Source organism: Symphalangus syndactylus, chromosome 21, assembly GCF_028878055.3.
Source record: "Symphalangus syndactylus isolate Jambi chromosome 21, NHGRI_mSymSyn1-v2.1_pri, whole genome shotgun sequence".
In the NCBI taxonomy this organism is placed as follows: domain Eukaryota; kingdom Metazoa; phylum Chordata; class Mammalia; order Primates; family Hylobatidae; genus Symphalangus; species Symphalangus syndactylus.
This window is the reverse complement of record NC_072443.2, coordinates 79919812-79945883: the sequence shown is the minus strand read 5'-3', so window position 1 is coordinate 79945883 and position 26072 is coordinate 79919812. Positions and strand designations below refer to the sequence as shown.

The following is a 26072-nucleotide window of genomic DNA, read 5'->3' as shown; positions in this document are numbered from 1 at the left end:
TAACCCATAACACATCCTCCTTAAAGGACCATCCTACAGCCCCTCTGTGATTTGCCAGAATGGAACTATGTGGTTCAAAACCTCAGTCTCCCCAGGTACTGGCTCTGTATGAAGCCCTGTTTTAAATGCTTCTACCGACCACCATTCATTTTCACCTTGCTACAGCTCTGTGGGACTGGCTTACTATTATTCCTAACTGGAATAAAACAAGGTTCAGAGAATTGAAGTGACTTGTCCAAGCTAGTGACGGATTCAGGATTTTAATACAGGTTCCATTTGATTCCAAAATTGGTTCTCTTTACAATAAAACAGATGTCACCGTGGTTCATCCAGAAACAGGTGAGCACAGAGTAGGTGAGATGGCTGGTGCAATCCTAGCTCTTCTTGCTTTGGACTGAAACTTGCAAGATGCTTTCTCTGCTGCTGCCTGAAACTTGCAAGACCCTTACTCTGCTGCTAGCAATGAAAGACCAGTTTTCCTGCTCCCGCAGCAAGTCAGTATCTCACCTTGGAAATGACTTAAAAAAAAAAAAAAAAGTTCTCATCACCACTGAGAACTCCCCCAAGAGAGTACAGCCTGTTTGGCCTCTTGGCAGGACCCTTCTGGATATGTAGTTCATTTCCTCTTCAGCAGAGAATTTGGTCTCTTGAGTATTAAAACGTATGCTTTTCTTTTGTGTTCTTTTTTTGTGAGCCAAAAATCATCCAACCAGACAACCCTTTCTCTGTCATGTATGGGACATGGACAATTTTAAATGGTTGTAAAAAAAAAATTGGAACTTCAGTTTAAATGGACTAAAACTTCCTACATAGCGTGCAGCTGGGGTCAGTATGGCCAAGATGTTAAGTGCCCATGAAGTCACCTCTTTTGTCTTTTAAACAGGATAATCAATGCCACAGACTAGGTTGAAAACTAGATCCAAGCAGAGGCCCCTCACATTCCTTGGGCATGTAACATGGACAAGTAGTAGACTGAATTGTCATTTCTTCATAAAAGTGGTTGCCACGATTCGGGTGTGTATGAGTCAGAGCAGCCTAGCTAGTCCAATAAACAGCAAGTCTCACAGGCCTATCAAAAGAGCTGTTTCATGCTTTTGCTCACATCACAGTCTGATGCAAGTGAGGCAGGGGAGGGGGTGAGAGGAGGGGAAGAGCGAGTGGGAAGGTAGTGCTATGCTCCGCCCAGACATTCAGGCCGATGATTCTTCTAAGGGCTGCATCTGCCATCTTCCAGAACTGCAATGTCCAATATGGCAGTGATGTCATATGTGATCATTTACATTTAAATGAGTCAAAAGTAAAAATTCACTTTCTCAGTTGCATTAGCCATATTTCCAGTTCTCAAAAGCCACCTGTGACTAGATTCTGCTACACTGGATGCACAAAATAGAAGATTTCCATAATTCCAGAAAATTCTATTGGACCACTTCCTCTAAATTTCAGAGTGTCCCACTGGATTGTTTGAGTCTGACCTGCAGACAAGAAAAGAGAAGGTGAAGAGTCAGTGAGGAGTGGTGGACATATTTTCCCCAAATTTCATTGGCACAAGCTTGAGACGTGGCCTCCTTTACTGCAAGAGAACTGAGAAGCATCATCTAGCTTTGTGCCTAAGAAGAGGAGAAGCACGGACATGCATGAGCCCTTGGGCATCCCTGTCCCAGTGGCCTTACCAGAAGTGCAATGCTATCTCACACTGCATTCCTTGTATTCCTAGGAGAAGTGGCCAGGCTTCTAAAGAACATAACCTTATTTTGGATTAGGCCTCAGAGATATTAACTCTTGCTGTCGGTAAGGGTTGACTCAGATGCAGAAACTCTGACAACAGTTAACCACTTCACTTGAAAGAGAAAGCCTCATATGACATTCATCTCATCATTGGCAAAGTGTATGAAAAAGTGATTCTGTTTTTATATTCTAAATCAGGAGTTGGCAAATTTTTCTGTACAGGGTCAGATAGGAAATATTTAAGGCTTTGTGGATCATACAGTCTTTATCGCAACAACTCAACTCTGCAATTGTAGTACAAAAGTGCCATAGATGAAGGAGAGTGACAGTGTTTCAATAAAGCTTGATTTACAAAAGCAGGCAGTAGGTCCAGTTTGGTCTAGCATAGCTTGCTGGCTCCTGCTCTAAGTCTTCACCAGGTCCTCTTCACTTCCTAGCAGACTCACCTTTCTCTTCTTCCTGTCCCCTTCAAAAAAGAATGGTAAAAAGAAAAATGGAAATGTTGGTATATGTAGAGAGCCAACATTTTGCAGTGCTAAGCACTTTACTCAAGTTCTCACGACCCCTTGAGTAAGATTTTTATGGTTGCCCATTTACAGATGAGGAAGCTGACACACAGAGAAATTAAGTCATCAGGTTTAGCTCATGCAGAGACTAAAATTCTAAGTGTGATGACATAATTCACTGTAAGTCACTGGTGCATGAAGCAGTACTGTTTAATATCGCCCAACATGGTAATCAGGGAAGAACTTAGCCATAGACATTATCAGAGGGAGGGAACTAGAGTAGGGCATGGGGAAAAAAAATACATACCTGAGTTGGTAGTCGATGGGATTTGTTTGGGAACACCTATGACACCTGTTAGGGGTGGGGAGATGGCAAGAAGAATGAGGAGCAAATGTGTAAACCATGTAGGGGTCTGTGGTCTTGCAATGGCAGATGAGGAAGTCATTACTGTGATGAACACAAGGCTTTTTTTTTTTTTTTTTTTTGAGATGGAGTCTCGCTCTGTCGCCCGGGCTGGAGTGCAGTGGCGAAATCTCGGCTCACTGCAAGCTCCGCCTCCCGGGTTCACGCCATTCTCCTGCCTCAGCCTTTCCGAGTAGCTGGGACTACAGGCACCCGCCACCACGCCCGGCTAATTTTTTGTATTTTTAGTAGAGACGGGGTTTCACCGTGGTCTCGATCTCCTGACCCCGTGATTCACCCACCTCGGCCTCCCAAAGTGCTGGGATTACAGGCGTGAGCCACCGCGCCCAGCCGAGACACAAGGCTTATTAATGTGCAACAGTGCCCAATTTTAACCCTTTCCTGTCATTTTCAATAAAGGGAATTTTGTCTTTGATATCTGCTTCTCCTTTCCCCAGTTTCTGGCTTAAAAACATGCAAAATCAGGATGTTGGGCAAAAAGAAACAGGCCCAGGTAGAACAGAAGAAAGGAGGAAAGATTTTTGTTTATGAGACATTTCGTGGGCTCTCCTTTGTTGTGAGAAGTCTGGGTAACGGGCAAGGCAGAGAGAGGGATGAAGGCAATCAGAGAGGCAAAATCAACCTAAATACTGTATTGCTGGGAGAGCACAGAGGTCAAAGACAGAGAGCCTGAAAGGGCAAGTGGGCTGCTCTTGGAGATGTTTGGGTTTCGGGTGGCGAATGAGAAGCTCTGGTATAACAGAAAATCAAGAAAGAAAGAGAAAAGGATTTTGAGAAATGCTACCATGAGTTATCAGTTGGGTCCCTTATAACATTCTCTGGGTATTGCAGGTAAAGTTTCCATTGTAATGATTTTCGCTTTGGAAGATGTGACTCTACGCAGAGATTGGACTACATGGGGCCTTGGGATTCATTTGGGTTACCCTAACGAAATGTCTCCATTTTTTGCTCCCTGAATTGGAGGAATCCAGATTATATGGGAAAAAAAAAAGAATTGCAATAGGCACAGCAGTCCAAGAATGGAAAATGCTAGCTCTTGAGGTAGAAAATTTTCCATCTCTACAAGTGTTCATGTAATCACCTATTGTGACATTGCGGAGGGAATGCAGGAGCCATAGGGAAGTGGGTTCCTCAACCTGGTTGAGCATCAAAAGAACCACAGCTTTCACAACCCACAGCCCCAGGCCCCTTCTATTTCTGTCATGTTGTGGAGAGCTGACCTTTTACAAAACTCTCCAGGGGATTCAGAGCTTTGGGAACCAATGATGCCAAGAGCTGGGCAACGTGATCTCTACTGCCGCTTCCAAGCCTGACAGCATTATCCTCCACGAACCTCTCCTTTGTAAAAGCATAACCTCACAGGATTATTTAGCCAAAGCACATTCTGTTAAAAGGGAAGTGTGCTTAAAGGATCTCTCAAATAAGTAAAGAGAAATAGAAGGAACAAAGTCACTGTGAAGTTACATCCTGCTTCTTTTTGGGTCTCCTTGGATGATATTTTAGACACATTAAACTAGTCCACTGATTTATTTATTTTAAGGGCTTTTTTTTTTCCAGGTCTTTGGGGCTCCACCCTTTCTCTGCATTTACTCCTAAAAGTCCTTTAATGAGAAAATAGTGCCAGGTGGAAAAACAAAAATAGAGAAGAGGTTCTCAGGCCAGTCACAAAAATTATTCTAGAATCCAGGTAATTGTGGCTGAGAGCTGTATCTGGAAAATGGTGAGTAAATTACATTTTTGTAAATGCAGCCCTATGTGGAAAGCTGTGAGGCAGCTCCTTATGAAAAAGGCTAAGTTAGAGGAAACTTTCTACAAACCGAGTGGTTATCAAGATTTTTATCTTTAAGATTTTCCCCTGAATTGCAAAAGTAATATGTTTATTTTAGAAAATATGGGACACACACTTAGAAAAACAGAAGAAAAAAACTTAAAGTACACATAATTCCATCACTGCAAGAAAACAATTTTAAATATTTTGGAGTATAGCCTTCCAGATGAACACATATATACACACATATATACATATAAATATGCACATGTAATAAACCTTTTTCAAAAAATTGGGATCCAACTATACCTGTTTCTTTGCAACCTGCTTTTTCCCCCCACTTCATCTGTCATGATTATTTCCTCACACAACAAATACTTTTCCACAGCAGTTTCCAAAGGCTGCATAAAATTCTACCCTATTAAACCCCATTGTTGGACACTGAGGCTGTTTCTAATTTTTGACATGATAAATAATGCTTCTCATCTGCATCAGTATTATTTTAGATGAAGACACGCGGATATACCCAGTGATGCCAAATAAAACAGTGCCATTGCTAAATGTGATCTCATGTTTTATGCATTTTAAAATATTGAAGCTGTGGTTTGGGAACTGGTTAACTGTGGCTCCAGTGTGCGAATATACCACTTCTTCTGGGGCTGAGCTGCGGCCAGCCAGGTCGCCTAGTGGGGTGGAGGTCAGGAGATAAGCACCTCCCCTCAGGTGCTCCAATTCCCTGGGCTCAGGAAATCTCTCTCTGTCCTTCCAATAATAATATTCAAGGGAAACAAATGAGGGAAAAAATTTGATGGCTTCTGTTTCAGGTTGAATTATGCCACCCCCCTCCGCACCAAAATTCATATGTTCAAGTCCTAATCCCTGATATTTCAGAATGTGACTGTATCTGGAAATAGAATCTTTAAAGGGGTAAGTAAGATAAACATAGGTCATTCAGGTGGCTCCTTACCTAATATAACTGGTGTCCTTATAAGAAAAGATCAGGGGACACACACACACACACACACACACACACACACACGGAAGACCATATGAAGACACAGGGAGAAGACAGCCATCTGCAAGCCAGCGGGAGAGGCCTCAGAAGAAACCAGCCTTGATCTTGGACTTCCAGCCTGCAGAATTAGGAGAAAATAAATGTCCGTTTTTTAAACCACCCAGTCTGTGGTACTCAGTTATGACAGCCCTAGCAAACTAAGACAGCTTCCTAACACATCTTCAGAGAAATGTTTCAGGTGAGTCAGAGTCCTAAGAGCAGGCAGCTGGAGAGTTAGAGTCAGAGAGATGGGACTTGAAATGGAGGGTCTAGGACTCAGGAGCTACCTGATCTTCAGCACACCCCTGCATGCTGAAATTTTTGGCTATGTATTACATATTGGCTACATAGTCAATACAGCTAATATGTGGCCAAAAATTTTAGCATCCCAGCCTCAGCATCCTCATGTTTATGCTAGAGACCAAACTCTTGTGATAAATAACACCCACTGTATTAGTCCATTTTCAAGCTGCTGATAAAGAGATACCTGAGACTGGGAAGAATAAGAGATTTAATGGACTCACAGTTCCACATATCTGGGGAGGCCTCACAATCATGGCAGAAGGCCAAAGGCACTTTGTACATGACATTGGCAAGAGACAATGAGAGCCAAGCCACAGTAGAAACCCCTTATAAAAACATCAGATCTCATGAGACTTATTCACTTTCATGAGAATAGTATGTGAGAAACTGCCCCCATGATTCAATTATCCCCCACCAAGTCCCTCCCACAACATGTGGGGATTACGGGAGCCACAATTCAAGATGAGATTTGGGTTGGGACACAGCCAAACCATATTACCCACATTTTGGAGGATTCTGAGGATGCCAGACGTGAAAAGCGCATGGCACAGTGCTTGGTATGTAGGAGGCATGGGATGAACTGTGTTAGCCAGTGGCCTGCACAAGCTTGTCTTCACCCTGTCAAATAAAGTGAGTCTTAATTAACCATATAATATGTAAAAAGATAATTACACATTTGGAACTTTTGCTTTAAGGCAGATTCACTTTGTTTAGCCCACACAGTGCTTCTTAAAAACACTTCAAATTAGTTGTCAATATTTTAACAACAGGAGATTCTACACAAATTCTGGATTTCTGGCTATTTGAAAATCAACAGATCTGGAAGCTCTAGGCCCCCATACTCTGGCTCACTGTGGTTCCTGGGCAAGGGACGTAGCTGTGTCACCTGCTGGGCCATGTAGCATTGAATCTGTAACCTAGACCCTAATGTATAAACTGATTTTTATAAATAAAAATGCATACATGCATACACACGGAGAATAAATGTATGTGTGTGTAGGCGTGTGTGTGTGTGCGTATGTATTCCTTAAGTCCCATGTCTCTTCGCTTCATTATTTCAACATCTTTTCTTTTTAAAAAAATTCACTTTGATTCCAGATTCATGCCTTTGGTGTCTGATTCAACAAAACTGGTCTAAAAGCCGTGTTGCACCATATACCCTAGAAATGTGGATGAAACTACAGTTCCCCTAGTTTAACCTCTCATTTTACTCATGAGGCAATACAGCCAATATGTGGCCAACAATTTTAGCCTTGAAAGGGGCCTCAGAAATTAGTAGTCTTTGTAAACCCCTCGTTGTTGCTAGAAACCTCATAGATTTAGGAAAGCTTTTTGTTATTTGATTCAATTTTTACCAAAAAAAAAAACCAACCCAGGACCAAAAACAAAAAACAAAGGAATTCAAACATTTAATTAGTCATGTTAATTTGTTTTCCTTTCCCTCCAAGCAATCTCCAGGCATTACTAAAATGCTCCCAGGTATTTCCTAAAACAGGTTTACCTCCGCCCAGCCCTGTGAACCTCAGCATTGTCTTGTATCAGTTGCTAGGTAACTGAGGAAGATTTATGCACATCCATTGTTAATTTTAAAGACAATTTTCAGCTCTGCCATAAACATCACTAGAAGCAGACACCACACTTGCACTGAGACATTCCTCTAGCCTTCCCGAGATGGGGCATTCCAGGGCATGTCTATAAAATCCAAAATATTCTGGTTAAAAAGAAAAAAAAAAGGAAAATGCTGGTAAATTCCCAGCTGTCTGCAAAAACAGTTCAGCAAATTTGAGACATTTGGGCCCATCTCCAGTACCCTCTTGTGCCAAATCTATTATAAGTTTTATTCAAAGAGTATCATCTGACCTCCCAGTTTGCCTGCATTTAATTGTGCATTTCAAGTTTGCCCAAAATTTAATATTGTGCTTCTCTCCCCCATTCTTTCCAGCGGCACCAAAATTTAGTCCTTTGTATTCCAGAAGCTTCTGCACAATTATTTCTCAACCCAGTGGTTTCATTACTTTTTAAAGGGTTCTTGATAAGCACAACAACCATTTATACTGGTTTTGACCAAATGTATGGATTTTGTTGCCACCGTTTGGGTAAGTGATGGGGGGACCCAGTTTATATAATGGGCACCCAAATCAATGTTTTATACAGTGATCATAATTCTAATGACCCTTGGCTTGTGGGAAGCAGTTCATGTTTTACAACAAGCTTCCCAGGGCATTCTGTCATCAGATTCTCACCACAACCCCGTAAGAAGCATGTTGTGTGGCATCGTCATTCTAGCTTAGATGACTTCCTGACTTCAACACTGCCAGCTGGTGGTCTGGCCTTGCCTCCTCCTAACTCATCCTCTATACAGTCTCCAGAGAGGTCCTTCCAAACGGAAACCCAAGCATGCCAGTCTCCTACTTAAAATCAGCCTGATGTTTCATGGTTCACATTTGTAACATGGAAGATCACAGCCCCTGTGATCTAGCTAGGCCCTGTCTACCTCTTCAGTCTCATCTCCCATTACTCTTCCCTCACATTTTGCATCCCGGCTGTGCTGCCTTTTATATAGTTCCTTGCACACCCTGCTGTCTTCTTGTCCCTGGGTCTTTGTTCATCTGGCTTCCTCTGCCGGAGATACCCCACCATCCAATTATTACACCAATGCCCAATACTAAAGCATTCTCTGACCCCATCTCTGCCTTACACCTGAAGAGTTAGATTCACTCCCCTGTGCTTCCAGAATACTCAATGCATACCTCATCAGTGCATCTATGGAATTGCTTTATAATTATCTGTTCATCTGTCTGTCTTCTTCTAAACCTAAAACTAAATGTTTGAGTATTTTCCCGGGGAGTGCTTACACCATCTTCTTCCTCTGAGTATCTCCCAAGCCTAGCACAGTGCCCAGCACATCATGAGCATTAGTTTGTGGCAGGGATGGAGTAAAAGGGAAAGGGAGGGAGATCATAAGAAGGAGGCCAATAGCACCATTGGCCTGATTCCACAGATAAAGCAGCCCAGCCTCCAAGAAATTCAGTGACCCAGGCAACACAATTAGCAAGTGGAATAGCCAGCATTTGAATGGGAGAAAGATCCTTAGAAATAAGTGAACACAGGCTGGGCACGATGGCTCACATCTGTACTCCCAGCACTTTGGGAGGCCGAGGCGGGTGGATCACGAGGTCAAGAGATCGAAACCATCCTGACCAACATGGTGAAACCCTGTCTCTACTAAAAATACAAAAAAAAAAAAAAAAAAAAAAAAAAAATTAGCTGGGTGTGGTGGCATGTGCCTGTAATCCCAGCTGCTCAGGAGGCTGAGGCAGGAGAATCACTTGAACCTGGCAAGGGGAGGTTGCAGCCAGCCGAGATGGCACCACTGCACTTCAGCCTGGAGACAGAGCAAGACTTTGTCTCAAAAAAAAAAAAAAGAAATAAGTGAACACATCGTTTCATACAGTGGAGAGAGCTTCCGTTTGCATACCTGCAGGGATGGACTGATCACTGCCTCTCCAGGCAGCCATTTTCATGGCTGGTCAGCTAGGCTATGAAACAGTTCATTCTCTGGAGGTGCCAAAGCTAGTTTCCCAGTGATTCGCATCAGCTCGGTTTCACTTTTGTCTTCTGCTGTTAGACATTTCCTCTTGTCAGAGCAGAAACCTCAGACTTCATATTCTGTGGATAAATCACCCTCGAAGTGCTCCCCCCTTCCTCAATCACCGTCAAAAAATGCAAAAATAACCAGATTCTTAACCTAAACACAAGCACTTTCCACGTACTGTCTAATCCAAACATCCCAAAAACACAAGTTTAAAAACATGCTGGAGATCACACAGCTAAAAAGTCACAAATCAAGCCTAGACCACAAGGGGTCTAACTCCAAGTTCATGGACTTAACCACCTCACAATACTCTTGCCTGTCTGAGCCCTTTAGCTATTCAGCAGTGAAAAGCTAAGCAGATTAAAAGCACGTAATTCTCTCTCTCTTTCCGTGTCTCTCTCTCTTGCTCCCCTCCCCCCCTTCCTCCCTCTAATACTGGGTTTATGAAGACCTAGCAGACCTCTCTCCTCTGAGGATTAGTTTTCAAAATGAGTTTCTTTCTCATCCCCCTTCTCATCCCAAGCCCCATCTGAGGAAGAAAGATCGCTGGGCTGCTGGCTGTGCACATACTGTGTTATTCATGGGGTACGCACAAGGATGGGTCAGCTCATTAGGTTCAAAGCCTCAAATTAATTTTACATTACCGTCCCCGGAGGTGAAAGGTCATTTTTTATCTTCTTAGCCTTATCCACCACCGGGGATGAAATTGGATCTTTAGGAAGGAGGGGACCCCGCTCCCTATTGTACCGGCTGTTGATGCTTCTCTTCTTTGTTGTGAGTGAAATTGTACACACAGAGCTGAGATTTAAAACACACACACAAACACACACACACACACACACAAACACCAGAGGTGGTTTTTGTTGTTGTTGTTTTGAGGCAGGGTCTCACTCTGTTGCCCAGGCTGGTGTGCAGTGGCATAATTATAGCTCACTGCAGCCTCATACACCCAGACTCAAGTGATCCTCCCACCTCAGCCTGCTGAACAGCTGGGACTAGAGGTGTGCACCACCACACCTGGCTAACTTTCAAACTTTTTGCAGGGATGGGGTTTCGCTATACCGCCCAGGCTGGTCTTAAACTCCTAGCCTCAAGCAATCCTGTTGCTTCTGCCTCCCAAAGCGTTGGGATTACACACTGAGCCATTGCATCTGGCTGGCATTTTTAAGTAGGAACATTTTGTAAATTACGGAGCAGAGTAATGATTAAGAGGCTGGTACTGAGCGTGTTGAGAAAGCTAGAGACTGAAACTAACTGCTATTGCCAGGGTGAAGCTGATGGGAACTAGAAGGTGAGAGGCCCTCTTAAATCCTCCAACTTTGCCATCTCCCTCTGGTGCCTCCCAGTGGCAGAACCAAATGTGGCACCAGCTGGTCGGGAGAAATGGCAGCCCCAACCACTGCATCACAAAACAGTGGTTGGTGGGCCTGGGGTGAGGGACAACAGCTTAGAAATTAGTACTTGCAATCATATCTATATCAAAGATGTGTCTTAATAACAATTAGGCTGGTTCATGGAGGCTCTGGTGGGTTTGGAGTGGCCCACGTTCATGGGACGTTCCAAGCATGGTCCAAATAACCTCCCAAATGATGACAGGAGCCACCCCCCACAGAGAGAGGCTTGGTTTCCAGGTTGGGCTGCCCCAGTTAGACTGAGCTGGATCCAAATTGCAGGGTAGCCCTGGCTGGATCCAAATTGCATTGAGGAAGGGAAGAAAGCGGCATTGAACCCTGCCTGCTTGTATTCACAATAGCTATTGTCTCACCCACAACGGTGTAATCAGAGCGAACACACTGACCAGTGTTTGCTTTCCCCCTCCCCAGCCTTCTCCCAACATTTTCTCCCAGCTCAGTGAAGAGGTTTGGCATTCAAATGAGGGGAAGTTTGTGTAGTACCGCAAGAGTGATGGGCGATCCCCGGGGAGTAGAGGAAACAGAACCTTCTCTTCATAGCTCCAAATGCTTCTACACGATGGATGCCCTGCAGAAGGATGAGTTGCCATGCAGCTTTGGAAGATGATACTGTCAGAAAGAGGCAGAATCTTGCCCTTTCCCAAAGCAGTGCCCATCAAAAATGCCCCATGAATATCTTGGAGGCAAGTGGTATTCCTTAAAGACAGCAGCTGCCAAACAGCAGGAAAAAGGTCAAGGTAGAAAGGTAGGATTTGGGGGAAGAAAGCAAAATAGAGCCACTGCAGTTTTAAAAATCAGCTTAATTTTCAATGATATTCACCAGGAAGCTTAATAGACTTAATAGACTCTATAAAGCAGGGCAAAGGGGTTCCATTTATTACACATCATGCTTTCAATTCAGGTCTGTTCTTTCTCAACAACAAAGAATTGATGGGGCACCCACCCCACTAGAGATTAAAACCCCAGAGTACAGCTGAAGACCAGACCTGGCAAAGAAAGGACTGCTCTAAATCAGGACCCAGCAGCCATTCTGCCCACAACTTTTCTGAGTTGAACTGGCCTTGCAGAGGAGGGCAGTGAGTTACCAAATAGCAGCTTGCCAGCCGAACAAGCCCACCTTACCCATTCTGGCCTGGAAATGGAAAGAAGTTAGAGACTAGGTCTTTCTGATTTTGGTGGGGCACCAATGGCTATGTATTGGGCATCCCTAGCTGGCCAGCTGGTAACTGGTTCTTAGATCTGGTTTGAGCTCTGCCCTATACGGTCGGGTGTGGATGTGAAAAGGCTGGTTCCTGGCTTAATATCAGACACAGGTACCTGCAGTCCCTTCAAGGATGATGCAGTGAGAACCTGTCATTTTGACTTCTCAACATTCTTTATACCACCTTCCGGTAAGAGCACCACGAATTCCTGTGGGGAGCCATCTCTTCCTCACTTTCAGCCCTGTAACTAAGTTTGGTGTATTGAAATGGATTTTAGGATTTTTATTGAAACCATCAGGAAGAAAAGAAATCTTTTTTGGTGGCAATGGAAATAGTTTATGCATCACTCAACTATGGCCACAACAATGCTATATAAAGAGCCCTCATATAGCTCAGCCCCACATATCAGAAAGTGTTTATTATCATGCTAACAATTGCTCAGATTAGCTGGCATGCCTCTGCTTCCAGCTGCAAGCCTGTGTTCAACTGAAGCAGCTTCTCTCTAAATGTCTTTTTTTTTTTTTTTTTTAAGAGGCTACCTGCAGCCTATCCTCATGGTAATTCTAGAAGCACAGGAGAAAGCGTATGGAAACAGGCAGTTCCTCTTGACACCTAGGCTCAGAACTGGCACGCTGTCATTTACAACCGCATTTCTTCGGCCAAAATAGAGCACATGGCTACATCCAACACCAGTGAGACGGCAAATGCACTCTACTGGTGGAAGAGACTACAAAGTCACTGGCAAACGGCAGACATGCAGGATGGGTGAGGAGTTGGGAAAAATCATGCATTCACCCCCACAGCGTAAGCTGCCTTTGCTGGTAGCCATTTTGCTGTGGGATGGGAAAAGTCTCCCTGAATGAAGCCAACAGGAAGGAAAGCGGAGGCAAGAGATGGACACTGAGACTTGATAATATCGTTGGAGTCCTTGAATCCTGCTATGTTCTGACTTTTCAATTAAATAATTAAGTCTGTTTCAACTGGTGTCTGTGATTTGCTACAAAAAGACACCTGACCCAACTGTAGCAGTCAGGAAACAAGTAAGGCCTAGAGTGTCACGTCTGAGAGCCATGGCAGGATTCGAAGGGAAAGCAAGATAGAGAAGTGGGTCCTGCAGGAAGAGCCTAGAAAGGTGGCCAGAGGCAAATGGACGTGGGTTATGGAATGTAGCTGTGCAGGGTGCCCTTGGAAAGCCAGCCAACATGAAGGAAATATGGAAAAGACACTACATCATTTGAATACTCCGGATCAAAGGAATATAGGGGCTCTTGTTTCTCCAGCATCTAATAGATACGAACAACACCAGTGTAGTCCACACCGATGTAGCCCGTATTGCATAACCCCAAAGTCAGAGCATAAGTTCTGGAAAAGTGTCAAAGGACTTGTAGGAACATAAGTACTAGAACAAGTCCTTGATCTTGGGATTATTAAAAAAGAACCACAGTCTTGGCCCAGTGGCTCACACCTGTAATCCCAGCACTTTGAGAGGCCGAGTTGGGTGGATCACTAGAGGTCAGGAATTTGAGACCATCCTGGCCAATGTGGAGAAACACTGTCTCTACTAAGAATAAAAATAAAAAAAAAATTAGCCGGGCAAGGTGGCATATGCCTGTAGTCCCAGCTACGCAGTAGGCTGAGGCAAGAGAACTGCTTGAACCTCGGTGGTGGAGGTTACGTGAGCCAACTCTGCGCCACTGCACTCCAGCCTGGGTGACAGAGCAAGACTCTGTCTCAAAAAGAAAAGAAACAGAGTTGGGTGTGGTTGGCTTATTCCTATAAAACCAGCATTTTGGGAGGTCGAGGCAGGAGGATCACTTGAGCTCAGGAGTTCCAGACCAGCCTGGGAACACAGAAAGACCTCGTCTCTACAAAATTACATATTAAAAAAATTAAGCTTGGCATGGTTGTGTGCACCTGTAGTCCTAGCTACTCAGGTGCCTGAGTTGCGAGAATCGCTTGAGCCTATGAGTTGGAGTCTGCAGTGAGATATGATAGTACCACTGCACTCTAGAATGAGAACTTGTCTCTAAATAAATAAATAAAAATAAAGAACCAAAGATTTCAGGGGAGCTGAGGAGACTTTTGGTTTAAGAGGAAGAATCTCTAGGACTCAAACATTTGAGTAGCCTTAGAAACAACATTCACTACAGCCATTACCACGTATTAAGAACAAGCCATGTGCCAAGCACCAGCCTAAAGATTTGTCATATATGAAAGCATCCAATCCTGCCAATAAACCATAGAAGTAGGTATTTTATGTCCATTTTACAAATGAGAAAAATGAAGTCCGGGAGGTTTCAGACATGTAAGGGCCCTGAGCTGAACCTCTGTCCTGCCCCAAAGCCCTTGCAGTTAACACCAGGCTAGGAGCCTCCCTAATGGATGATTCTTTGTTCTGTCTGACCCTAGAGCTTGGCAGGGACCTTTTAATTAGTACTTCCTTCCTTTGCCCTTTTAATAGCCTTCTGTTCTTTGAAATTTGGGCCCAGCATCAGACTGGAGAGAAAAATATCCTCTCTGTCAAAAACTTTTCTACAGTCTCATTGTAGAGAGCAGCTGTGGCTTCCCCTGCCTGGCACCCAGTCTCCCTTCTTCTGGTAAGAGCAGCCAGGTTTCCTTTGAAAAATCACTTCCCCCAACCTTCAGTCTAGGTGATGGATGTGGGGCTGACCCTGCAGAGCTGATTCTATACTCCTGCTTCTCACCCCAGGGGTAGGCATCTGGGCCAGAGTTGCTGATTAGTGCAGTCCATGACCTCAGACAGGCACAGTGTGGTGGGGTGGGGCCGTGTGTCCTCAGGGGCTCACCTTATTTCTGTGCCTCAGTCTCTTCACGTGGGCATATGGCGTGCCAGTCCAATGGGAATCTTTGCTAGGATTTTGTTGGGACTACTGAGAAAGTGGTTCTCTCTCTTCCTCTCTCTGGTGGGGGTGGTGTGCTGTGGGGTATGGGGTTGGACCTCTTAGTAGAAGGAACATCTGATGAGTCCAGAGACAGATTTTTCTCAGCATTGTGTGAAGGCCTGGGCCTGGCTGTGCCTAAGGTCACCACTTCCCTGGGCTTTTCAGTAGCATGCACCAGTCCTTCCCTTTTGTAGGAAGATCAGGGTTTTTTTGTTTTGTTTTGTTTTTGTTTTTGTTTTTGAGACGGAGTCTCGCACTGTCGGCTGGGCTGGAGTGCAGTGGCGTGAATTCGGCTCACTGCAACCTCTGCCTCCCAGGTTCAAGCCATTCTCCTTGCCTCAGCCTCCCAGTAGCTGGGATTACAGGTGCCTGCCACCACTCTTGGCTTTTTTTTTTTTTTTTTTGTATTTTTAGTAGAGACGGGATTTCACTATGCCGGCCACGCTGGTCTCGAATTCCTGACCTCGTGATCTGCCTGCCTTGGCCTCCCAAAGTGCTGGGATTATAGGTGTGAGCCACCGTGCTCGGCCGAAGATCAGTTTTAAATGGGGTCAGGACAGGGGCGGGGCAGCAGAGTAAAACAAGTGAGAATTGTTTGAATATCTTCAGACTTCAGCATCTTCGGGCTTTTCTCTCCTCTTCTAACTCATGAGACACATAAGTAGTAAACTAGGACATGGGAAGAGAAAAGGACAAACCTTTAAGGTGTAATTTTCTTCCTCCTTCTCTCCCTTTCGTGCGTCATGCAAAAGAACACTGCCACTGTGGTACTATACACTCCTGGGCACGAAGCTCAGCTCAGCCACTCCCCAGTTACAAAAACATGGACAAATGGACAATTTTTGTAAACCCCTGGGTCCCTGGGAAATAATAATATTAGCTTCGGTCTTATAAAATGGACATTTTTATAGATCAAAAAAGTTGTTGAATATTGGCAATTTCACATCACCCTAACAGGGCCCACCTTATATAATTTTGTCAACATTAAATGAGATGATATACAGGCAGTTCTGATCATAATGCCTGGCCACGAGGTAATGACCAGTAAATATTAATTGCTAGTGCTACTACTAGGATGGCAATGACCATGACGGCTAAGAAGCCGAAGAACAAACCAAAGGGAACAGAAAGAGCAGCCAGAGGCTTTCAGTGGTGGATTTTGGACTTGATTGCCAAATCTGCTTGTTTCCCCTCAAATCTTGCCCCTCAGGTTTTTTTGTTGTTATTGTCTCCCCAAGACACAGAAGCCAAAAGTTCATAAAGGCAAAACAGGAAGCTCCACGCCTCAGTGGCTCTATTATTCCTCCTGCAAAGATGCTCTGGGATTCCCGGGTTGTCTAGAGTTCTGATGACTGGGGAAGAGGAATATGGGAGGGAAGGAAGAAGGGATGATGTTAGAATTGCCACGCATAGCCGGGTGCAGTGGCTCATGCCTGTAATCCCAGCACTTTGGGAGGCCGAGGTCAGCAGATCACGAGGTCAAGAGATCGAGACCATCCTGGCCAACCTGGTGAAACTCCGTCTCTACTAAAAATACAAAAATTAGCTGGGCGTGATGGCACATGCCTGTAGTCCCAGCTACTTGGGAGGCTGAGGCAGGAGAACCCCTTGAACCTGCGAGTGAGCGAGATCACGCCACTGCACTCCAGCCTGGCAATAGAGTGAGACTCCGTCTCAAAAAAAAAAAAAAAAAAAAAAAAAGCCATGCATATTTTTAAACATCTTGATGTCAGTAAAACAGTTTCCAATTCAGGGACAACTGGGGCACTTGTTTTATCATGGGTTTCTCACCCACCAGCCAGTTATTTTGCTTAAAACAGAAGAGCATATGTTTTCTGAAAGGCAGCAATCTGATGAGTAGTTTATTCTTCTCATTTCCCAAATCTTCAAGGTGTTATTCCAGAGTTATTCCAGCTATTCCTCTCTGCTTGAGGCCTTTGGAAATGTTCTTCCTTGAACCCAAACATTCTCCCCTCTTTTCTTCACCTGGTTCACCCCTGCAGAGTGCTAAGCTCCAATATGACTTTATGATAACTTTTCAGACACTCCACATCCATCAACCCTTCTATTACATGCACTCATATCACTTGGCAATTTTTCTTCACAGCATGTATCACATTTGCAGTCTTATTGTTCTGTGTGAACTATTTGTGGGACATCCATTGCTCCCCACTGGACTCCAAGCTCCAGGATGGCAGGTACTGACTGGATCTACTTTATTTTCCACGGTCCCCGGGACCTAGCCTGATGAATACCACATGGCTAATACTCAAAAAGTGTATTATAGTTATGAATCCATCGTTCAGTCATTCATAATAATTAAGTGAAAGCATTCGTCACTGATAGAGGCTTGGACCAAATCTTCCCCACTGGGGAAGAGTATTTGAATTGGGGTACAGAAGGGATGGCATCAAGGATGTCACCTGGTTCACCCTATAAGGGGGAACAAAACAAAGGAAAAATCCTTTGACTCTGAACATAGTCCAACTCATTGTGAAGCCTGGAAAAGGTGACTGAAAGATACACCGGCATTTTATTAAAAATCCCGCACACGCAAATATCGACTACTGAACTTCAGACACGAACAGCAGCTTAGAATGAATGAAACATGTTGGTGATTAGTTTGAAGTGAACAACAGTAATACAGAATGGAAGGAATTCCAATTAGAATTAAATGGGAGAAGGGGCACTTACCCAGTCACCGTGAGATGGCACTCCTGATCATAGATCCTTAGCTGGTGGCAGTGCTGGCCTTTACAGCCAGGTTTTCCAGAGTCATTGTGGTTTGCGAAAAGGAACAATCACAGCAGATCTAGGGAGAGAACACTTTGTTTGGGTTACACTTGTCAATCAAGTGGTAATTTATCTGTTGTACATTACTATCTCCCCTGCTAGAGAGGAAACTTAACATAAGAAACTGGGCATTATTTTACCTCTCAATTGCATCCAGAATAAATGACTTTGCATAAACAAATGAATGATTATTATTATTGGTATATAGTCTCTGTCACAAAAACAAACTATAATCATAATTCACAGATGAAGATAATTCTCACTCCATAAAATATGCATTAACAAGAAATATTTCTTGAATACCTACAGTGTACCAGGCAGTATATTACACACTGAGAGGCACACAGGGACTATGTCCTCAAAGAGTTGAACTGCCTGGTTAGGAAGAGTCTAGTGAAAGCCCCTCTGGATCCATGTAACAGAAAGTCACTCAATTTAACTCAAGTAAGGAAAACAAACAAAGAAAAAGGACGTGGAATCCAAGAAATAGAAAACTTAGGCACTAGAACTAGAAAACCAGAAGTAGAGGCCACTTCACTGTTTCACTCAGGCTTGTCTGTCCACTTTCTTACCTTGCACTTGACCCAAGATGGCAGCCAGTCCTAATACTACACCATGACATCAAAGATCAAGTGCTCACCATAACTGATTTACCATGGCTGGGGAAGGTATAGGGTTGGATCATGTGATTTGCTGCCTGCTTACCCGGGCTAAATGCAGGTTGCCCCTAGAAGACATGGCAAATGATGGCTGGCATTTCAAATACAGGCAAAAAACATACATGAAAAAACAGCAGAGCAAGGGACAAACTGCAGAGGGCATAGAAGTCCCTAGAAAGGAAGAAATAATGATAGGTTTGGTCAGTAAGAAAGATGGCAAAAGAAAATACAATGGGGTGAAGGAGTTGGTCCCAAAGTCCAAACTTCAATAATAAGGAAGAGTTCGAAACCTTCTCTCCCATGAGTCCTGGCTGTGATTGTTCTAATTGCTAGAATGTCCCAGGTGGTTTTGTTAGCAAACCCAAATCCTCCAGTTGCTTGGAGGTGATATTTCAGAAAGGTCTTTTAAAATTATCTCAAAAGTACCATTGACTCCCATGACCTGTGACTCTGGACAAGAAATGTCTTGCCTTCTGTGGTATTTGCACATTTATTACTAAAACCTACTGGGAGTCTCTAGCCTGCTTCTCCCCATTCTACTCTGAATATTTCCTCTTGTTTGTTGTAAAATACAACTAAACGTGGCAGTATAGGACGGAATCAAGAGTGCAAGCTGCAGAGTCAAGAAGCCTGTAGAGTTTGACCTTCGTGTAGTCACTTCCTGCTTAGAGACATTGGCCATGTTTCCTAGCCTCTCTGAGCCTCAGTTTTCTCATGTGAGGATAATAAGAGTGCCAACCTCAAATAGTGCTCTGTGAGGATAAAGTGGAAAATGTATCGAAAGCACACAGCATAATCCTTTGCAGAATAAGGACAGTCAACATTAGCAGTCAGCTTTTGCTATTAAGAAATCTGAAGCAGAAAGTCCCTAAATAGTTGAGATGGATTTACAAAGGAGAATGTGGCTAAGAAAGACTGGCTAGGAGGAGTGGAATGGGGTAAGGAGAAAGGACGCACATGGAAAATAATGTTTCATTACAATCTGAAGGTGAATACAGAGCAGGGTCTGACCTCCTCCTCCTGTTGCTGCTTATTTAAATAGAGAGGACTCAGGCTGCTACATTTCTAAATGTTCCATTTCCCCTCTGGAACCCATTTTTTGATGTGTTAAATAGATACTAAGATCTTTCCAGCACACAAATTCTATGAATATGGTTTTAGAGGGATTTTCCCCTAATTTTCTCCAATGATCAATGAATTATAAAATAGAAATGAAAATAAAGTATCCCCAACCACATATTAAGTTATTATCAATTATTTATCATACAAAGACAATGGGCTTAAGTCAACTCCTTACTCCCAAGGGAAGAATGAGATGCAATCAGCCATTGGGTTTTGCAGTTTGGTCTTTGGTGTTCTTCAAGATCAGGGGTACAGGAAAAACTACCATAGATTGTAAGAAACCAAGGGGGAAAAAATGGGCACGCAGTAATGCTACTCACTTGCTATGTGGACATGTATATAGATGTAGGAAAATGCAAAGTAAAAGTTCTATAAAGATACACCCCAAACTTGTAGCCGTCAGTAAAGAAGATCATGACTAGAAAGAGTGCTCCAAGGGCACTTTAGCTTCATCTGTGATACATTCAGTTTTAAAAAACAGAATGTATTTATCTCTTGCTTAGGTAATTAAAATTTAATTGTTAAATGGGGAACCTTGTTTAGGGAATGGTTGTCCAGGGAACTGCAAGAAAAAGAAGCTCAGCTGGTTGATTTCCCTGAGGACAGGTCAGTGTTCCGACCCCCGCTATATTGCCCCAGAACTTAAGAGGTGAGTTTTCCAACTGAATTATTAATTGAACTGAAAAAAGTGACTTTCTGGAGACTGAGGGCTAATTTTGACGTTGATGTCAACACGTAGATGCCTTTAAAAAAAAAAAAAAAGCGTCTGGTTGTGTTTTCCTAACTATTGTTAAAGCAAAATTAGATGGGAAGACAAATGTAAATAAATTGCTATTTGGGGGGACTCTTGAGAAAATAAAAATATGAAATAAATGGAGCATCAAGAAAATTCATTCAGCTGTGGATGTAACTGCATCCTTAACTCTTTGTGAGTGGCACACACAGGCGCGCACACACACACACACACACCCCTCCTTCCTAATCCCTTTCCTACAATTCTCAGGAGTTTAGAAGTGAAAAATCATATAATCAACACTTTTTTAAATGATTAATGGAACAGACACGTAATGGAGAATTTATAGCCATAGATCTTCCTCAATCTTCAAGCTAACTTGGGTCTCAACTACTTCCTCTATAATCTTGATCAAATCCACTGTAAAACCACAAATACTTCCATAGTATCCACGTGCAAAGCATTCTGTACTTTTCTTTCCCCTGTGCCTGTTAGAACTGGTGTCAAATTCTCCCTCCTGCTCTGCCCATCACCTCTGTAAGAAAAAAAATTCCTCTTCGTGCCTTTCTCTATGGCATTCTGAATATCTAGTACTTCATAGGAGATACTAAAAATAATAAGACAATTTAAAGCTCCTTTTCTTTTTCTTTACCAGTAACTGTGGGGGCCGGGGGAAGCAAACTAAAGTATAAGAATTAGGTTAAGAGTTTGCTCTCTGGCTGTACTGGGCCTGTGGAAATTAAGGATGCCTTTAAAATCCAGGGTTCAAAAGGTCACTTCAGGACCATGAGAAGTATTGTGGGGAGAAGCCATCCACCAGCTAGAGGCACAAGAAAGAGAATATTTGAAAATCTAGATTATGATATTGGAGATTAGGTAGTAGCTTGACACACAGAAATAATCATTCCACAAATGTTGAGGAACCTCAGACTGTGCAGACACAATTCTTTTTTTTTTTTTTTTTTTTTTTTCTGAGACAGTGTCTCACTCCATTGTCCAGGCTGGAGTGCAGTGGTGCGATCGGCTCACTGCAACCTCCGCCTCCCAGGTTCAAGTGATTGTCCTGCCTCAGCCTCGAGAGTAGTTGGGATTACAGGCCCCCACCACCACGCCAGTCTAATTTTTATATTTTTAGTAGAGATGGGGTTTCGCCACATTGGCCAGGCTGGTCTCAAACTCTTGGCCTCAAGCGATCTGCCTTCCTCAGCCTGCCAAAGTGCTGGGATTACAGGTGTGAGTCACCATTCCAGGCCCAAACACCATCTTAAGATCTTGTTTAATCTTCAAGACAATGCAATCATTGTCCCCATTTGCCAGATGAGAAAACTTAAGCTTAAGGGGGTGAGGTCGCATAAGGATCTGAGAATTTAACTCAAGCAGACTAATGCTAGTGCTCTCATGCATCACTACCCAGCAAGAAGGGAGGTAGGGAGGGAAGGAGGCAAGAAGAAAAAGAGAGAAGGAAAGAAAAAGAACAGGTGGATGTTTAGTTCAAAGACAGTGAAACTGAGAAATTCAGTTTTAAGAACAGCAAATACCTTGAATGCAAGTGATGTGTGGAAGGGGAGGTAAATCTTAGTCATGAGGTTCACAGAGCAACCAGGAATAGAAATACAGCAAAACCAGAATGCATCCATATGCCAAAGGAAAGTATGTCAATCAGGGACCCAATAGAAACAGCTGTCACACTTGAATTAGGAGAAATGGAGGAAGATTTATTTAGAAAGAGGACATTTAGAGAGGTGCATGTGTAGGAGAACACGAAGGCAAGCGAAGTAACCTTGCAAGGGCTCACCATCTTCAGGTCTAAGGGACGAGGGAAGAAAGCTGTTAGCAGAACCTTAGGGAGTTGTGGAGCTTGAGAGCAACAGAGACCTCGTCTGGGGACACACAGGCTGGCTGAGACCTTGGAAGGAAGGGCACCCATCCTGTCCTCTCCCGCCTTGCAATCTCCTGCGGGGGTTCTGCATTAGCTGAACCCAGCTAAGTGCCAAAGAGCAAGGGTTCCCTAGACTAGATGGTCAGCCTCTAGGGGCAGAGGAGGGGATCTGGAGGGGAATCCCAAGATACCCAGCCCAGAAGATGAGAGCAGAGCAGGTACCTGGAGACAGGTGTGAAGTGGATTGAGTAGATAAAGACTGAAGGAGGGGAAGTAGAGAGCTGAGATTGCACTTTGGCTCTGATATTAACAAGTGATAATGTAATGTGAAAACACATTCAGCCACTGGGTGGGAATTGCTGTTTTAATAGTAGGTTAGCTATCATCTGGGTGAAGCTTCTTTGAGTCGTGCAGATGTTCACCTAGTTGACACCATGTAACACACTGCCTTATGGGAGTGTATTAACAGTTACCTGGGTTGCTAATACTGGAAAATGACTATTTGGGAAAAGGATGCCCAACCATTTGGGGAGCTGGGAGGATATACAGAGGTGAGAGGAGTGATGGATAAGGCATCAGATCCAATGGTCCCTTTACTCGTCACTCAAAGGCAGGGCGTGGTGGTACATGCCTACAGTCCCAGCTACTTGGGAGGATGAGGTGGGAGGACCATCTGAGCTCCAGGAAGTTGAGGCTACAGTGAGCTGAGATCTCACCATTGCACTCCAGCCTAGGCAACAGAGTGAGACCCCGTCTCAAAAACAAACAAACAAACAAACAAAACAAAACAAAACAGAGAGAGAGAGAGAGAATAAATTTTCTAAGCAGTTGTTTGATTTGTGAAATTGCAAAAAAAAAACAAATTTGAAGAGAGGGGCACAGAAAAGGAGGAAGTGTTCTTTAGTCAGCGACTAGATGAAAGGAATTTGTTTTGAACACACATGTTATTAACTTGAACACATTTGCTCTCTGTCCCCGTCGAATACAGGTTGAAGAAATATTTAGAGAATTCTGGCTTGAAAGGGTAAAAAATTAACAACCTGCCCCAGTCAGTCCTCCATGGGTATTGAACTCTGGAAGATTTTGTTGGAGAAGTCTGAGAGTCCAGTTCTACAATTTTGCACAATTTGTTAAATGTAAAACATTGCTTTGGCTTTGCTTATTGATTTTCCTTTCTCTCCCATTTCTGACCAACTCACATTTACTGGGTGCCTGCTATATGCTAGGCTCCAAATGTTGAAAATAGCTTATTTTGTTTCATACCCAAGGGGCTGTCAAAGACACACAGACTGTGAGTGCAGACACATTTTAGACTTGCACTGTCCAATACAGTAGCCACTGGCCACATACGGTTATTGAAATTCAAATTTTTTGTAATTAAGTAAAATTTAAAATTCAATCTCTCAGTTGCACTAGCTATGTATCAAGCACTCAATAGCCACATGTGGTTATGACTATGCTGCTAGACAGCACAGATATACAGCATCTCTATCACTGCAGAAAGCACCATTGGATAGCACAGTTTTAGACCTTTCAGAGTTGTCTCTACCTCCTGTGAAGTCATTTTAAGCAGAAAAGCTGCCATTCATTGAATACTCCTCTGGGCCAAGCAAGCAAGATCCTGGGTCAGTTACATAAGATCATCTCACCACAGCTCACTGCCTCACGTCTCGACCCATTTTTTTTTTTTTTTTGTAGAGCTGTGGTCTCACTTTGTTGCCCAGGCTAGTCTCGAACTCCTGGCTTTGAGCAACCCTTCTGCCTTAGCCTCCCAAAGTGCTGGGATTACAAGAGTGAGCCACTGGGCCCAGCCTCACCCCATTTTAGAGATGAGGAAACCTGAGAATAGAGAGGCCAAGTAGCATTCTTACCATCACACAGCAAGTGAGGGGCAAAGCCCAGGGGGTTTGACTTTAACGGCTTTGCTAATTCTGATGGCCCCACCTTCCAAGGGCATTGCCCCCACGCGTGAGTGAAAGCACCGCTGTGGACAAGAAAGAGCTGCTGGGGATCCTGGCCCTTTTGACAGGAAAAGTGGCCATGGGGTCAGACAGGCTAGAGGACCAAGGCTGGTTCTGCCAATGACCATGTCAGTGACATCGCCCAAGTCTCTTAGATCTCTGAATACATGTAAAGTCGTGGAACTCAACTTGTAGAGCTATGAGGATTAAACGAGAATATACACATAAGCACTTGGCACAGTATCTGGCACACAGTAGCCATTTAGTACATTGCACACATGAGTATTACTTCCGGAGTGAATCCTTTTCTTCTGCTTAAGCAACAAACAGCAAGAGTTGCCTTGCTCCCTGCAACAGACATTTCTGAGTCTGGCATGCCACCTGCTGGCCACTCCTGGGTACATCATCCAGCCCCCTGTTCTCCCCGGAAGGGCCAGTGCCCAGAGCGTTCCCAGGAGACTGGGCTGTAAAACAGGAACATCCTATCTGAGTATTCAGATTTTTTTTGTAAAGTCCCTTTCACATTGTGGCTCCTCTGAGAACTTAGGGTAAGCTTAGATTTTGCTAAGTTTGCTGAAATCTTCTTTGTTGCCAGGCAGATAGAGAAGATGGACTTCTTTGGGGCCCTGTGCTCAACGTTACTCTATGTTGCCAGGGTCTTCTAGCTGCAGGCTATCTACAAGCACAGGGTCTTTACTATTATGGCTGGCATTCCCTTCAATCTGATGCTGAACATAAGTCCCACCTCTCCACCCCATATCCTATCAATCTAAAAGTCCTGTTGGGTTTTTCTCTGCGAAATATATTTAAAATCTGTCTAAGCCCCTTCATATTCTCTGCCACCATCATCCCTCACCTGGAGCACTGCATTAGCCTCCTGATCTTCTTGCATCTCCTCCCTTCCCCCTGCTGTCTATTCTCCACGCAGCAGCTAGAGCTGGGGTCCTAGCTGCTGTAGCTATGGAATGCCTTGGGGAACATTCAAGACCTACCAACACCCAGGGGCCAAACCCTGACTAATTAAATCAGAATCTAGGGGTAGTGGGTAGAAGGTCTCTCAACATTCGTAGCTCATGAAAGCTCCTGGATGGTTCTTTTTATTTTTATTTTTTGAGACAGAGTCTTGCTGTGTCACCCAGGCTGGAGTGTAGTCGTGCCATCTAGGCTCACTGCAACCTCAACCTCCCAGGTTCTAGCGATTCTCCAGCCTCAGCCTCCCAAGTAGCTGGGACTATGCGTGTGCCACCACATCCAGCTAATTTTTTGTATTTTTAGTAGAGATGGGGTTTCACCACGTTGCTCAGGCTGGTCTCAAACTCCTGACCTCAAGCGATCTACCTGCTTTGGTCTCCCAAGGTTAGATGATTCTTTTGTGCATCCAGGATTGAGAATCACTGAGCTTCCAGTCCAGACCAGCAGTAGCAGCATCTCCTGGAGGGCTTGTTAAAATACAGACAGCTGAGTTCCACCCGCAGAGCCTGTGATTCATTAGGCCAGAAGTGGACCTGCAAATTTCCATGCCTCACAAATTCCCAGGTGATGCTTCTGGGCTGAGGATCACACTTTGAGAACTACTGTTGTAAAAATATAAGGTGGACCACGAAACTCCTGTTTAAATGACTTATTACACTTATATATGTACATTTTAAAAATTCACCTTCCGTCCCATGGCCTGTCAGGCAGGGTGAGACCTATCAGTCTAGAAGTCCTGTTGGGTTCCTAGCTCCTGGCCTCTCATACCCTCTGCTAACCACTCACTGGCCTCCTATCTGCCTCTTGACCACCGCAGGTGGTCACCTGAAGACCTTCGCAAGAGCCTCTCTCTCTGCTCACATGGCGCCCCCTTTAGCTCTTCTGTTGTCTGATCGTCTCTCAGTCTTCAGGGCTCATAGAAACGTCACCGCCTCAGGGAGACCTTCCCTGAATGTCACATTCAACATGTGTGTCACCTTCCCCTCACCCCTTGTTCTCTATCTCAGCAAACTGTTTATTTCCTTTATAGCATCTATTACAATTTGCAATTATTTTATGTC

The 26072-nt window shown here is 43.9% G+C and overlaps 1 long non-coding RNA gene across 1 annotated transcript in view; it reads right to left on the bottom strand.

Annotated features, from left to right (window-relative positions):
• Positions 1-244: 244 nt before the first annotated feature.
• Positions 245-26072, bottom strand: part of LOC134735497 (uncharacterized) — a 100588-nt gene continuing 74760 nt past the window's right edge. Inside the window, exons 3-6 of the long non-coding RNA XR_010118680.1 lie at positions 17587-17704; positions 6284-6398; positions 5391-5556; positions 245-2191 (exon numbers count right to left, since the gene is read on the bottom strand). This is a non-coding gene — a long non-coding RNA (uncharacterized lncRNA). The remainder of the gene's footprint in view (positions 2192-5390; positions 5557-6283; positions 6399-17586; positions 17705-26072) is intronic.